Here is a 14,365-nt window from a genome sequence, read left to right as displayed (position 1 = left end):
GGGCTGCACGGGGAGACTTTAAAGGGCAGCCAAAAGACGCAGATTGAATGCGGGTCAACCCCTGCGCCCCTGCACCCCTGCACCAATGCACTTTGCGAAAAGAGACCACAACAAATAATGTTAACGAGCTCGCGGCCGGGGATTACAATCAGTGACAGAAGGCAAACCAGATCCCACCCCGAATACGATCTAATCTCTGGGACAGGGACAGGACAGATTCTGCATATGCTGGGTCAAGTGCTGGGTGGGGGGCAGGGGGCAGGGGAGGCAGAGCCATTAACAGCTAATTGAGGACATTTACATTAAGCCCTTGAATGCTGTTCGAAGATCACCTCCAAGACCCATAATCTTTCGTCTTTTGGCCGCCTTTCGACGCACGGCTCGTTGGTCTAGGGGTATGATTTCCGCTTAGGGTGCGGGAGGTCCCGGGTTCAAATCCCGGACGAGCCCAAGTCTTTGGAGTTTCTTTTTTTACGATATTTAAACAATTATATGCCAAAGACAGAGCACAGTATGGATTACAATTACGGAAGACGACGTATGGGACAATGCAACAGACGGGAGACGGGAGGCGGGGAGACGGGGAGACTCGGGGGGGCACTCGATTGAAAGCTGACGCCCCGCCAGGCATGGCTTGGGGGACTGACACTCGACTCGAGACGCAGTCTAGACCGGGCCAATGAATTTTATGCATTGAAAATTAACACAACAAACTTTTCGGCTTGGCTGCCCAAGCAGATACCAGAGACCGGCCAGAGACCGACCAGAGACCGACATGGGCAAAGCTTATGGCTGTCATTACCGTTTAACATGCAGAAAGAGGAGAGAGGGAGAGGGGGAGAGGGAGAGGGGTGGATTGGGAGACCAAAATCCATTTGCCTACCCCCCGGGGGCCCACAGGCAGATCTCTTTCGCATTGTAATAATACGGCACTCAACTCTTGCCATCCCCCCCTGCCACCCCCCTTGCCGTCCCCTCCCTGCCCGTCACTCTGAACATGTATCCGATTGCAGTCCATAACAGCTGGGAAGCACGTAAATCTCATTGTTTCGATGCGTTTTGCATGCGTTTGAAGTGTCTGGTTGTCGATTTCGATTTCGATTTCAATGCCATGCCAGCCACAAACACACACAGCCACACACACGGCCTCTGTCTCAGTCCTCAGTCTCCGTCCAGCATCATCAACGACGTCTGGCAATGCCACAGCCACAGCCACTGCCACCGCCACTGCCACTGCCACTGCCACCGCCTCCTGTGGAAGTGAGGCTGCATTTGATAGCCTCCTCCTGTCCACACTCCTCCTCCGGGGGATACTTTCTGTAATGTATATTTTGATACCCATTAAACAGGAGCGTTTCTCAGTTCTCAAAGGTATAGGAAAATATCTTTAAACATAAATCTACAGCCTAGGATTGGGAGAGCAGAGAACTGCTTAACCGCTTCACTAAAATTTAACAAAATTCGGACCTAATCAATTAGAATAAATTAGCAAATAAATGTATATATTCATTTTTAAAAAAATTTAATAAAATAAATAAATAAAAAATATATATTAATTTAAAAATTATTATTTGAATGAGTAAAAAATGCGAATAAAACAATAAAACCTTATGTTAAATTCAACCCATTATCCAAATATTTTTAATAATTACAGTACACTTATTTGTGTACTTAAAAAAAAAATAAATAAAAAATATATATAAAAAAAAAAAAAAATATTAAATAAATAAATAAAAAAAGGTGGAAAAAAACAAAAACAATAACAAAATATTTTTATAATTACAGTACAGTTAATTGTGCATTATAAAAAATTAATAAAAAAGATGCATTAATAGAAAAAAAAAATAAAAAAAAAATATGAATAAAACTATTAAAATTATTCTAAATTCAACCCATTATAAAGGTTTTTTCAATAATTTCAGTTAATTGTTATTATTAAAAAAAAAGAATTTATAAATAAGCAAAAAATATATATGTAAAATATAATAATAAAATAAAATATACATTATTATTAAATACACATATAAAAATTTTAAAAAAATTAAAAAAATATATAAACGGTATTCCTGCGGTCGTTTCGTTACGCCTTTGGCGATTATTCCTTATTTGATTTTTTTTCGAAGCTGACAAATACATCACAGCAGCTGGCAGGGGGTTAAGGCTTGTGGTTTCAGCACCGCCGCCGCATTGGCAAGGGCCGGGGGAGGAACAAGGGGCACGACACGCGCTCTCCGAAGCCTGCGGGCTCTGCAATTGACTTGAACTCGTGGCGCATCAATTGTGTGTGTGACTGTGTGTCTGTGTGCCCACGTTTGGCAGTGTGGGGCTGCGGTTTGTGTGATTTTTATGATGAGGCCCCCGGGCAACACCGAACACCGAACACCGAGCGCCGAGGCATCGCCAGCTTCAATTCGGTTTTGATTGCCCTGGCGGAAACGGTGCTCAGGTGACGATTTAGCAACGATTTAGCCAAGCATGAAATGGCAACACTGCAGCACTTAACCACATGGCAACCAACACAGCAACACCACACCACACCACACACACCACACACCAATGACACCGTCTTTTATAAAGCTTTTATCACCCGAAGGTGCGTCTGTGCGTCTCTGCGTCCACCCACTCGAATATGTTTTGCCTATCTATAAATAGCCCGCTGCCACAAGCCCGAACGCGGGCCGCCCTCTCCGCATGTGTCAGGATGGCCGAGCGGTCTAAGGCGCCAGACTCAAGAGCTATACCCAAGACTCTTGCCCTTCCCAGGAGGGCGTGTTGTGCAATGAGCGTTCTGGTCCTCTCTGAGGGCGTGGGTTCGAATCCCACTTCTGACAAATCTTTTTTTTCTATTTTATTTTCTATTTTGTGCTTTTTTCGATTTTTATAAATATTCTCAATATTTTAAAATAATTGTTTCCTGCAAAATATGTTTTCGAATAATTTTTTTATATTTTTTCAAGTGTTAAATTAATTTCTTTTAATAATGAAAATATTACTTTTTATTTCCTTCTAATACTGATTAATTTTCTAATCGCACTTCTGACAAATCCTTTGTTATACCCGATACTCAAAATGAGTATTGGGGTATATTAGATTTGTGGTAAAAGTGGATGTGTGTAACGTCCAGAAGGAATCGTTTCCGACCCTATAAAGTATATATATTCTTGATCAGCATCAATAGCCGAGTCGATTGAGCCATGTCTGTCTGTCCGTCTGTCCGTCCGTCCGTCTGTCCGTCTGTCCGTCTGTCCGTCCCCTTCAGCGCCTAATGCTCAAAGACTATAAGAGCTAGAGCAACGATGTTTTGGATCCAGACTTCTGTGATATGTCACTGCTCCAAAAATATTTCAAAACTTTGCCCCGCCCACTTCCGCCCCCACAAAGGGCGAAAATCTGTGGCATCCACAATTTTGACGATACGAGAAAACTAAAAACGCAGAATCGTAGAAGATGACTATATCTTCTAGAGTGCAAAATCTGAATCAGATCGTATAATTATTACAGCCAGAATCACGAAAACAATTTCACTCTTTCTCGCTCTGTCTCACTCTAACACACAGGTTTCATGGTCGGTTTTGCCAATTGCAAAATATGAGTTCAAGGATCTGAGAACCCATAAGAGCTAGAGCAACCAAATTTGGTATCCACACTCCTGTGATATCGGACCTTGACCGTTTCCTGTCCAAATTTCGCCACACCCCCTTCCGCCCCCGCAAAGGACGAAAATCTGAGGCAACCACAAATCTCAGAGACTATTAAGGCTAGAGTAACCAAGTTTGGTACACACACTCCTTTAAGATGTCACTATAAAACGTATATCTCAGAATTTCGCCCCACCCCCATCCGCCCCCACAAAGGACGAAAATCTGTTGCATCCACAATATTGCAGATTTGAGAAAACTAAAAACGCAGAATCATAGATAATGACCATATCTATCCGGTTGCTGAATCTGGATCAGATCAGATCATTTTTATAGCCAAAAGGAACAAATCAATTTGCAGTGGCTACGCAGCGCCCGACGTCACGCTCAGACTGATTTTCTGTCTCTCTCGCACGCACTCTTTGTCGTGTCGTTAAATATTAGCGGCGTCTGCCAGAGGAGAGCCATACTGACTTAGTATCGGGTATAACCGTAGAGTTGCGGTGTCCGCAGCAACTCACAACGTTCCCCCTCGTTTTCTTTTTATTTCCTTCTTTTTCTTCTTTTTTTCTATTTTATGCTTTTTTTGATTTTCTATAAATATTCTCAGTTTTTGATATTAATTCCTTTTTCAAAATATATTTTCTAATAATAATAATATTACTAATATCAAATATTTTCTAATAATTTCTTGTTTTTTTTTTTAATAGTTTTTCCCTTAAAATAAATTCCTTTAAATAATGAAAATATTACTTTTCTATTGCCCAAATCTATCCTTCTAATACTGATTAATTTTCTAATCGCACTGCTGACATACATTTTTTTTTACATTTTTTTCTTTATTCTCTTTTTTTCTAATTTTTTTCTTCTTTTATTTTCTGTCTTATTTATTTATTTTTTTTGATTTTCTCAATATTTTAAATTAACGCCTTCCTTCAAAATATTTTTTGTGTTCATGTGTTTTTCCCTTAAAATAAATTCCTTTAAATAATAAAAATATCACTTTTCTATTGCCCAAATCTATCCTTTTAATAATGATTAGTTTTCTAGTCATACTTCTGAAAAATCGTTTTTTCTTCTCTTTTTTCTTCTTTTTATTTTTTTCTTCTTCTTGTTTTGTTTTTTTTTTATAAATATTCTCAATATTTTAAATTAATTCTTTCCTTCCAAATATTTTTTTTCATGTGTGTTTTTCTCTTAAAATAAATTCCTTTAAATAGTGAAAATATTTCTCATCTGTTGCCTAAATTTATCCTTCTAATAATAGTTATTTTTCATCGGTTTTACTGTCCCCTGAGCCCCCCAAGCCCCTGAAATGCATTGTTTCGCCACTAATTAGGCTTCGTTTTGGAATTTATTTCCTCTTTTATGGGCCTTCGAGCACGTGTTCGGATGTGCCACTCGAGTGCACTTGTCAAAGTTCTGGAGAGATGTCGCCCACACTGGCTCCGCCGCAGACAATACCAAACACAAGACAGAGATAGATAGATAGACCGACCACTAAGACACGCGTGCCACACACCCACACACCCACACGCCGACGGCCAGCTGGAAACTCAATTTAAATCCAGTGCATATGCAGAGTGTCACGTAATTTCAATTACATAGCTCTCTCTCTCTGTCGCTCTCCTTCGCAGGGGGGAGGGGGGGGGCAAGTTTTATAAAGTAAGCCAAGCGACAACGGTGCGTTGCATGCCCCGTACGTAGCGTACCGCTTGCCCCAGGAAAGTGGGCCCCGAACGCGTGTTGCATGTCAATCAGGGAATGCACTTGTTGTCCCACACCAGAGAGGGGGGGGGGGGGGGGACAAAGCCAAGGTCTGACAATGGCCACTAGGCGGCTTAGTGACCCATAATGCGGCGTTTGCCAAGAGACCAATTGAGTTAGCGCACTTCCTGTCACTCTTTCGCCTCTCTGCGCCCCCCCCGGCCCCTCTGTTAACCTTGTAATCTACATTTGAAGCGTCGTCCCCCACGCAATCTGTCGCTGTTCCCGTTCTGGCCATTGGCCCTGACACAATTGATACCCTAACACCGCCAAAGAGGGCCACGACTATGCCATCGCTGCCCAGGAAAGACACTCCAGAGTTCTACAGAGTCTTGGGCGTAGGGTATTTGAGGCTGCGGTCTCGCAGCCAGTGGTTTTTCCTGCAGCTGCAGTTGACTTTTCTTTCTTCTGCTTGTTTTTCCGTTTTTTCTGGCGTAACTAATTTGTCGTCGGTACAAATGCGTTTAAAACGTTTGCTGAGCAGGGAAATTGATTTTGTCTCGTTGATCGCTTGCCATTGGGGGAACACCTGCCGGAGTCGAGCAGGGGGCTGCTTTAAAGGGCAAGCCACAGCCTCTTAAAGCCCTTATCCCCAAAGGCAGCTCCCCCCCCCACACAGTACACAGTATCTTTGCCCAATTCTAGGAGTTGTAGCCCCCGAAAATCCATTACAATTCCGCCAATTTACCAGACATGAATCGAGCATTCCGTTAACCATAAAACCCGCGACAACCCGACAGCCCCCCCCCACCGCCGAATTTTTGGTTTATCAACCAATACAAAAGGCGGTTCTCTAATTAGCCACCGACTGAATGACGCCCCGAAGGAGCGGAGTGGAGGGAGGCACTGGCAGGAGGGAAAGGCATGCAATTGGCATGACATTGCCGTGTTGGACCCTGGACAAAGCCCCAAAACCGAAGCCAAAAATGATAGCGTGGCAGGAGGGGGACGGACAGGGGGGGGGCTAGTCTAAGTCACTTGGTGTGGCATGTCGATGCGATGTTGATGGCGGCACGTAATGAGCGCATTACGCACCACGAACAGGGAGGACATGGACGAGTGCCTGGAGCAGCAGGACAAGACAGGAGTCTGGATGATAACAAGCCTGTCCTGCCCGGCTCTGCCCTGCCCTGCCCTGCCCTGCTCTGCCCTGTCGGCGGGTCCACTCCACGGTCCGAATGCCTCGTTATCCTTGTCGCATTATCGCCTTAGCCAAATACCTGGCGCATCTTGAGTGTGCCACATTGTTACAATCAAGTCCAAGTCTCCGTGTCTCCCACTCTCTGTCTCTCTCTCTCTCTCTCTCTCTCTCTCTCTGTGGTTTCTCTAGTTGCCGGTGCTGTTGTGCACGCTCCGCTTTGTTGCCTGCGGTGAGGCTAAGGACAATGCCTCCACCTCCCACTGCCCCCTGCCCCCTGCCCACCGCCCCGCGCCCCCCGTCCGACTGTGTGCAACTGCAACTGCAGCAGCCGCCCTCGTTCCACTTACGCGTGTGTGTGCTCAAGTAGCGAAAGGCCCCAGGCAAGAAAATCAAGCGGTGCAACATTTGTTTTTATCTTTTTTTCTATGTTCCCAACAGCCTCCAACCCTCCACCGACCCCTTGGGATACACTGCAACGAAATTAAACACACAATAAATGCATCAATAAATACATGGAAATTAAATTTTAAATTAAATAAAAAAAATAATAATAAATACTTTAAAATAATAAAAAAAATATAAAAAAAATAAGAAATAAAGAAATAGTAATAATAAATAAAAAAATGTATGATTAAAACTCAATAAATGCCTAAATAAATATATACAAATTAAATGAATAATACCTACTTAAAATTAATAAAAAAAAATGCTACAACTAAATTTAAATAAATAAATACAAAAATGTATATAAATTCAATAAAAATAAATAATTAATTCGTGTTTTTTGTATAAAAAACGATTCCCTAGAAAAAAATAATCATAAATATTAATTAATTTTTTTATTTAAAAATATATTACTATTAAAATTAAATTTAAATATATTTTTTTAAATTTAAATAAATATAAAAATAACAATACAAAAATATATGACTAAATTAAAATATTTTAAATATAAAAATAACAACAGAATAAGAAGAAAATAAATAAATAATTTATAAATAATTAATTCTTGTTTTTTGCATAAAAAACAATTCCCTAAAGCACAATAAGCATAAATTAATACAAAAATATATTCAAATTAAAATTAATTTTTCTTTTAAACTTAAGTAAATAAAAAAATACAAATAAATAAACAAATTCAACTGAATTATTAATTCGTGTTCTTTGCATAAAAAACAATTTATACAAAACAAATTAGCGTAAATTAATACAAAAATATGTTGAAATTAAAATTAAATTTAAATAACTAATACAAAAAATAAAATAAGACAAATAAATAAATAAATACTAAATAAAAATAAATACCTAATTCGTGTTCTTTACATTAAAAAACCATTCAAATAAAAATATAAAATAAAATCTTAAGAATAAATAATTAATTAATTCGTATAATTCACTTGTAAAAATATTAAATTCGAGCTACCTCCGTATATAATTTATTAAATAAGTGAATGTATTTATTGTGACATTTAATTAATTTATTTTTTTTTTTTATTATTTATATAAAAATAAATATATCTTCGTATGGTTTTTGAAGGCATAGAATACAGGTGGCAACTATTTTCGTTCAGTGTGGCTCAAGTTAGCTAGTTTGGCGCTTTGCCAGCCCCGGTCTCAGGAGAAGCAGGTTGTGGCTGTGGAGGGGCGTCCCCGAAGCCGAAGGAAGCCAATGTGTTGCACTCATTTTAAGGCCACGACGCACAGCTGAGCGGACAGCATTTTGCAACATGTTTCGGTGCACCGAAATGCAATGCAATGCAATGCAATGCCATGCCTCATGCCCCATGCCCCAAGCCCCAAGCCCCATGCTGCATGCTCCATGCTCCATGTTCCCCGGCGATCTGGTTTCGGTTTGCGGTCCGTCCCGCTCTGTGCTTGACTCTTGCAGGTGTGCTTCACACGACTTGTCAGTGTCAGAGCGCGAATTTTGTTCGTGTGCTGCAGTTTTTTGTGCAAATACTTTTTTGGGTTAAATATTGAAAGAGCTTTGAGGAATTTGCATGGGAGATTGCGCCCAGATGTGGTCTGGCCAGGCGTCATAAAAGTGATCGGCAAAAAGGTTTCAAAGAGAGATAGAGAGCGAGAGAGAGAGTACTTTGACCCCGGCTCCACACACGATCTGCATATGGGCCGAGGAGTCAGTCAACCAATTAACTAAACTGCGGCTAATTAAGAACTTAATCGAGCTTGAAACTGCACTCGAGAAAGCCCGCTGAAAGCAGCCTTAATTAGACGGACTCTCACAGCGTCGAGCCCACGTCGACTCACTCATAAATTTTCCATAATTTGACAACAAAAATTGCCAGATCAAAATCTGGGAATCAAAAGGAAAACAGGCGAAAGAGTCTATTAATTCGAAATGGCTTGAGATAAATTACTAAATGACTGCCGCTTACGTGTGATCCATCCATCAATGCCATCATTAAGCCAAAACATTTGACAGAGCACCAAAGGAATCGAATCGAATCGAATCAGATGGGAGCCTCGGTCCCAGTCCCGGGTCCCAGTCTCAGTCCCAGGCAACAACTCACTTCTGGTTTGGAGACCCCACAGTACTCTCTCTGTGTGACATGGCGACGGCTTGGTCTATGTCTTGGGTTCTTTTTTTTGCCCGCTATGGGAGTGGAGGGTCTGTCGTAGGGTGCTGTCAATGGGCTTCCTTTGGCACAAAGGCGGACCGCCACGGCCACTGGTCTGCACTCAGGCGTGTCCAGGTATTTGCTGTTGATTACGTTGATAAGTGGCCGCCACATATTTTCCAACTGCACTTGTAATAATTTGTTTGCCATTCCGCCGCTCTGCCCCCGAACTGCCACACACTCTGGTAATCAATGGGGGCCGGGGGGGGGGGGGGGGGGGGGACCCACACGAGAAGCGGCATTCCTTGTGCCTCTGTGGGAGCTGATTTTTTGCTGTCGCTGCTTCCAGGAACCCCACACCCCCCCACCCCGCACCCTGCCTGGGATCTACTTCTGTCGTGCGGGTTTATCTTTTTTTGATTTCGTTTCGTTACTTTTGGTATTTTAATGAGTTTTAGAAACAAAAAAAAAACAAAAAAGGTCTCCCTTACATCAAAAAGTTTATGAAAAGGTTGCTATTAGCAGCATTTCGGTTGGGCTTTGATGTGAACGCAGGCCGGAACGCTCGTGTGCCCTGAGATATCTGGCCATATCCCAAGAAGGCGGAACAATGGCCAAAACAATATATATAGGCAGATATTTCTATATGCTAATCAAGCATAGGCAGTGGCCTCTTGATTGATTCAAGAAAGGGATACTCGGATTCCTTTCCCATTTTCCACCTTCGAACGGGGGAGGGGGGCCCAGCCCCAACTTTCCCCAAGGCCTAGATCGGGCGACATTCACCCAGCGAAAGGGCGGCGCAACCGACTTTGATTGCAATAATTTCGTGTACTTTTTTGCGGGTCTTTCACTTTCTATTTTGGCTCGAAAGAAAGAATTTCGCATAATTTAGTCGCTTTGCCATTTAAATGGAGCACAAGTGTAACTAATCCCCCAGCGACGACCAGTGCCTTTCACAAAAGCCAAAAAGAAACCTGAATGGTGTACGGGGCGGGGACGGGGGGTGGGGGGGGGGGGCATTAGGTCTCCTTTTCTAGGTTAGCCGCAGAGCGAGAGAGGCACCTGCCGCGGGACCAATAGGCCAAAAGCTTTGACATTTCGTGAGCGGCTCTGCATGGCCAGAACCAGAACCAGTTAATGAACACAATCAAATCGAAGCCCAGAGATAGCCCCCTCCCCCCCCACCAACTGTCTCCAATCTCCAGTTTCAGGCTGACTTGTTTACTGCTGCGAGCCCCCAAAAAAAAAACAAAAATGTGAGGCGACAGCTGCTGGAGGAAAAGTTCGAGTTTGTCACCTGGCGCGTGCACTCAAGCAGGATAACCAGCGCAGGAGGAGCAACAGCTGCTGTCCACACCAGTACCCAGTACCCAGTATTTCCAGCAGCTCCTTGGGGCCATGTGTTGCTCACTCGCCCTCGACATGTGCGCATTCAAATGGAAGCTGTGAAGTTGCCGAGGATGGTGCTGCCGCTCTGCTGCTCCTTTAAACAAATGGCATTTTGGCCAGCAGCTTCTTGGGGGTTTCATATATCACTACCAAAAAAAAGAAGCAGAACGGGAGAGCGGGAGAGGATGGAGAGGAGAGCCAAGCATTAAGTACTTTGGACAGTCCGTGTTGGAATCGTTGATGAAGGCCATACACACACACACACACACACACACACACACATACATGTGGAAGGAACACTTGTATAAATTGGCTCATTATGAAACTCATCCATAATCTATGAAGGCTCTCAGGACCATCAAACATATGAAGAACCCGCACAATTCAACATTCAACTGGCACCAAAGGAGATTGCAGAGCGTCTAGATCGAAGGGGGGGGTGGGGATGGGGGGCAACCCTACCATTTGCGACACGTGTTTAACTCGTTTTTCAAAAAAAGGAAAAGACTCTCGCCCTGCCCGTAAAACAATTCACTTTATGCGCCCGAATTTAGCCATTTGCCACCATTGAAGCGTTAACTGGACATCGGCCGAAAGGCATTTGGCAGTCCCCAGTAATGGCCTCGGACCGGGCATCGGACCGGGCATATATACATTTTAAGCAGGCCTCAACATTTCGGCTTTGGGCCCCCTTTTGCGGGCATTATTTAGTAAATTAAATGTGCATTCAATGAATTTCAAGCGAGTCCGGCGCAAAGTGACCTCCGAAGATCATAAGGATACCTAAGGACGAAGCACTGGATTAGCTGTGGCTCAAAGAAAAATGGCTAATTTATCAAATATGGGTGCTGGATTGCAATTCGTGGCATAATTCCCCTTTGATTATTTTCATTCTTTCACTCCAGGCAAATCTCCATTTATTATTTTTATTTAAATAAATAAAGGACCCTTTGTGGAATTTTCTATTGCTAAAATTATAAAAAAAAGGCATTTAAAGAAATGGGAAGACAGGCATATTAACAGGTTTTATATAAAACAAAATTATTGCTAAATATATACAAAATTTATTATAAATTAATTATATTAATAAATTTAAAATATGTAAAATAAATAATAATATACTAAAAGATATTTAAAAAAATAATAATAAATCAAAAAATATAATAAATACAAATTTATCAAATTGGGTCGATTTACTAATTCATTTATTGAACCAAATAATATCCCAAATAATAATAATTATTAATATTATATATAAATTATATTAAAAATGAATTAAAAAAATATAATAATAATAAAAAATAAATATATATATAAAATAAATAATAAAAAAGAATAAATGAAATATATAAAATTTGGTTGATTTACTAATGAACCAAATAATATCCACCTCAAAATTCTTCGACCTTGTTGACTCGCATTTTTTGGTACTTTATTCTATTTTTTGTATATCATCGTAATTGTTTTCTGTGACTGTTGTATAAGTTGCATCAATAGTAACAGCAAACAACATAATTGTATCTGTAATATTATTTTATAATCAAAAATACAAAATACAAATTTAAAAAAAAAAATCAGTGATTATATTTTATAGTCAAATACAAATTTCATAATAAATTAAGAATAAAAGGAAAAAAAGCGAAGAAAAATGTACTCATTGGACAATTTTCTCGACTATAAGCTTGGAAATCAAAGCCGCTAAATCAAACAAAAGTATTATATTTGTAGCTCGAAAAATGTTTTTAAAAAAACTTATATATTTTCTTAATTTATTTTCAGGTATATCCATTGAGTGGACGCAAACCAAAAATCATATGCAAGGTCGTATTACATATATTATCTATTATTATATTACATATATTATTATATTATATTTATTCAAGCCATCAATTTTTTCAGATATATAAAATAAAATGTATAAATTTATAAAAACGCTCTTAAAGTCTTTAAAACGAGGTCTTTGATTTTTAGAAAATATTTATTTTGCCAAATTCGAAGAAAACATGCGAATGAGATCTAATCTAACTTAATTTTTGAAGGATTTGAAGGATACAAATGTGTAACTTTTCTGTTTATCGATGTTTTAAGAGCTTTTCCATCGCCATTTCCCAAAGAACAATAGTTTCTTCCCATAAATTAATCTTATTTTAATAGGGTTGAAAATTTGTTTACAATTTTTGAAACATGTATGCACATTGTATATTTCTTTAAGTCCGACAAGATTTGGTGGTCTCCAGTTCCGTAGCTAAAATTCTAGCTACAAAGTCCCGACCCCAACCGACTCCACCGGGCCCGACATTTGATAAATTCCTACTTTTCTCCGGCCAATTCCCGTGCAATTTGGGATACTAGTCTGTAAAGCTTTTCGCCCGTTCAATTTGGTTCAATTTTTTGGTGCGCATCCTGCTCGCTTTGACCTCATTTCCTGCCACCATAATTTATCCCGAAACCATCTGCTCAATAAGAAAACAGAAAAACGCGCGGAGAAGAAGAAAAAAAAATAAAATAAAAAAAACCAAAACAGCAGAAAATTGTTTCCAGCATAATTCCGACTTAATGCAAAACAGCTGACCGCACAGGGCCACCCACTGTGGCATCCACTGAGGCACCCACTGGGGCAACCCACTGAGGCATCCACTGAGGCATCCACTGGGGCAACCCACCCACCTGTCAGGTGGAATATTTCTAATTTTTCAATGTCCAGGAAGGATTTTCCAGCAGCGGGAGGTTCCTGTTCATCCTTGACCTGTCTCAACTAATATCTTATGTAATGGCAGGCAGCAACGTTTTTATGCATATCGACAGAGGAGCTGCTGCCTCCTTCTGATGTTTCACAGACTGCCGGCTGTCCTGGAGGGGCCAAGGGGTGGGGCCAAGGGGGGGCCCAAGTAGCCGTAAAGGCAGATCCGACCAAAAACTTTGACTGGCTCTTCTAATTGTGCAACTTCCGGGCGAAACTAGAGCTAGAGTTCGCCCTACCAGTTCTTTTGGGCCGAAAGTGTGCGGCTAATGCTGCACCTTAAGTGCAGGCAGCACCCCCCCGCCTCCCCCCAAGCGGAGCCCCACAGACAGCTTGTCTTAATGCCTTGCACTCTTTTTTTTCGGGGGTGGTGGTGGGGGGGGGGGCTTCGGCACGGGCACTTCATTTCAGTGTGGAGAGTGCAAAAGGCGTTGCCGCATAATAAATGGACAATTTGCCAGTTGAAGCGTGCAAAAGCCCGCAAGGATGTAGGACCCAGGCCACACCCTGGTCCGTGGGCCCCCCACCCCCCCTCCAGCCTGATGCGGTTATAGATTACTTTTGGGGCCAGAGAACTTGAAACCTCTCCGCCTCGCCAACCCCTAATAGAGGGGCGTGGGGGGGTGGTGAGGGGCGCCCACCCCTCGGCTAGCCATAAAATTATTTTCTGCAACAATTTCTTGAGCAGCTCCTCCGCATCTCAGCCCGAGGGTATTTTAATTTTTGATCTCGTAAATTTTCACAAGAGATAATAATAATACGATGCGTTACACCTGAGAGGGGGGGGTGGTGGGGTGGGGTTGGGCCAGAGGGGAGCTCCTCAAACTTCAGTTTCTTGCCATTTTATATTGACTTATGGCTGTGGACCATAAAAGGCCACAACTTGAGCAATTATTAAAGTTGAGCCAAGTTGAGCCCCCACCCCCACCCCCTAGAAAGGCCCAACCCTTCCCCAACCTCGCCCCCGCCCCCCCCTTTGGCAACCACTAAATCATCTCTTTGATAAGCAATTTGATTTATTTTCTGAAAACAAATTTCTTTTTTTTCCCCGTGTTGTTGCCCAAACTATTTCCAGTGCAAAATGAAACAAAAATACAACCCAGGCAGG

General features: G+C 41.6%; 2 non-coding genes across 2 annotated transcripts; both read left to right on the top strand.

The window, feature by feature from the left end:
• Positions 1-378: 378 nt before the first annotated feature.
• TRNAP-AGG (transfer RNA proline (anticodon AGG)) lies at positions 379-450 on the top strand. Its single transcript has one exon. It is a non-coding gene; the product is annotated as a tRNA-Pro (tRNA).
• A 2,245-nt stretch (positions 451-2,695) lies between these two features.
• TRNAL-CAA (transfer RNA leucine (anticodon CAA)) lies at positions 2,696-2,831 on the top strand. Its single transcript has 2 exons — positions 2,696-2,733; positions 2,787-2,831. It is a non-coding gene; the product is annotated as a tRNA-Leu (tRNA).
• Positions 2,832-14,365: the final 11,534 nt, after the last annotated feature.

Source organism: Drosophila pseudoobscura, chromosome X (assembly GCF_009870125.1).
Source record: "Drosophila pseudoobscura strain MV-25-SWS-2005 chromosome X, UCI_Dpse_MV25, whole genome shotgun sequence".
NCBI lineage: Eukaryota > Metazoa > Arthropoda > Insecta > Diptera > Drosophilidae > Drosophila > Drosophila pseudoobscura.
This window is presented reverse-complemented; position numbering and strand designations above follow the sequence as displayed.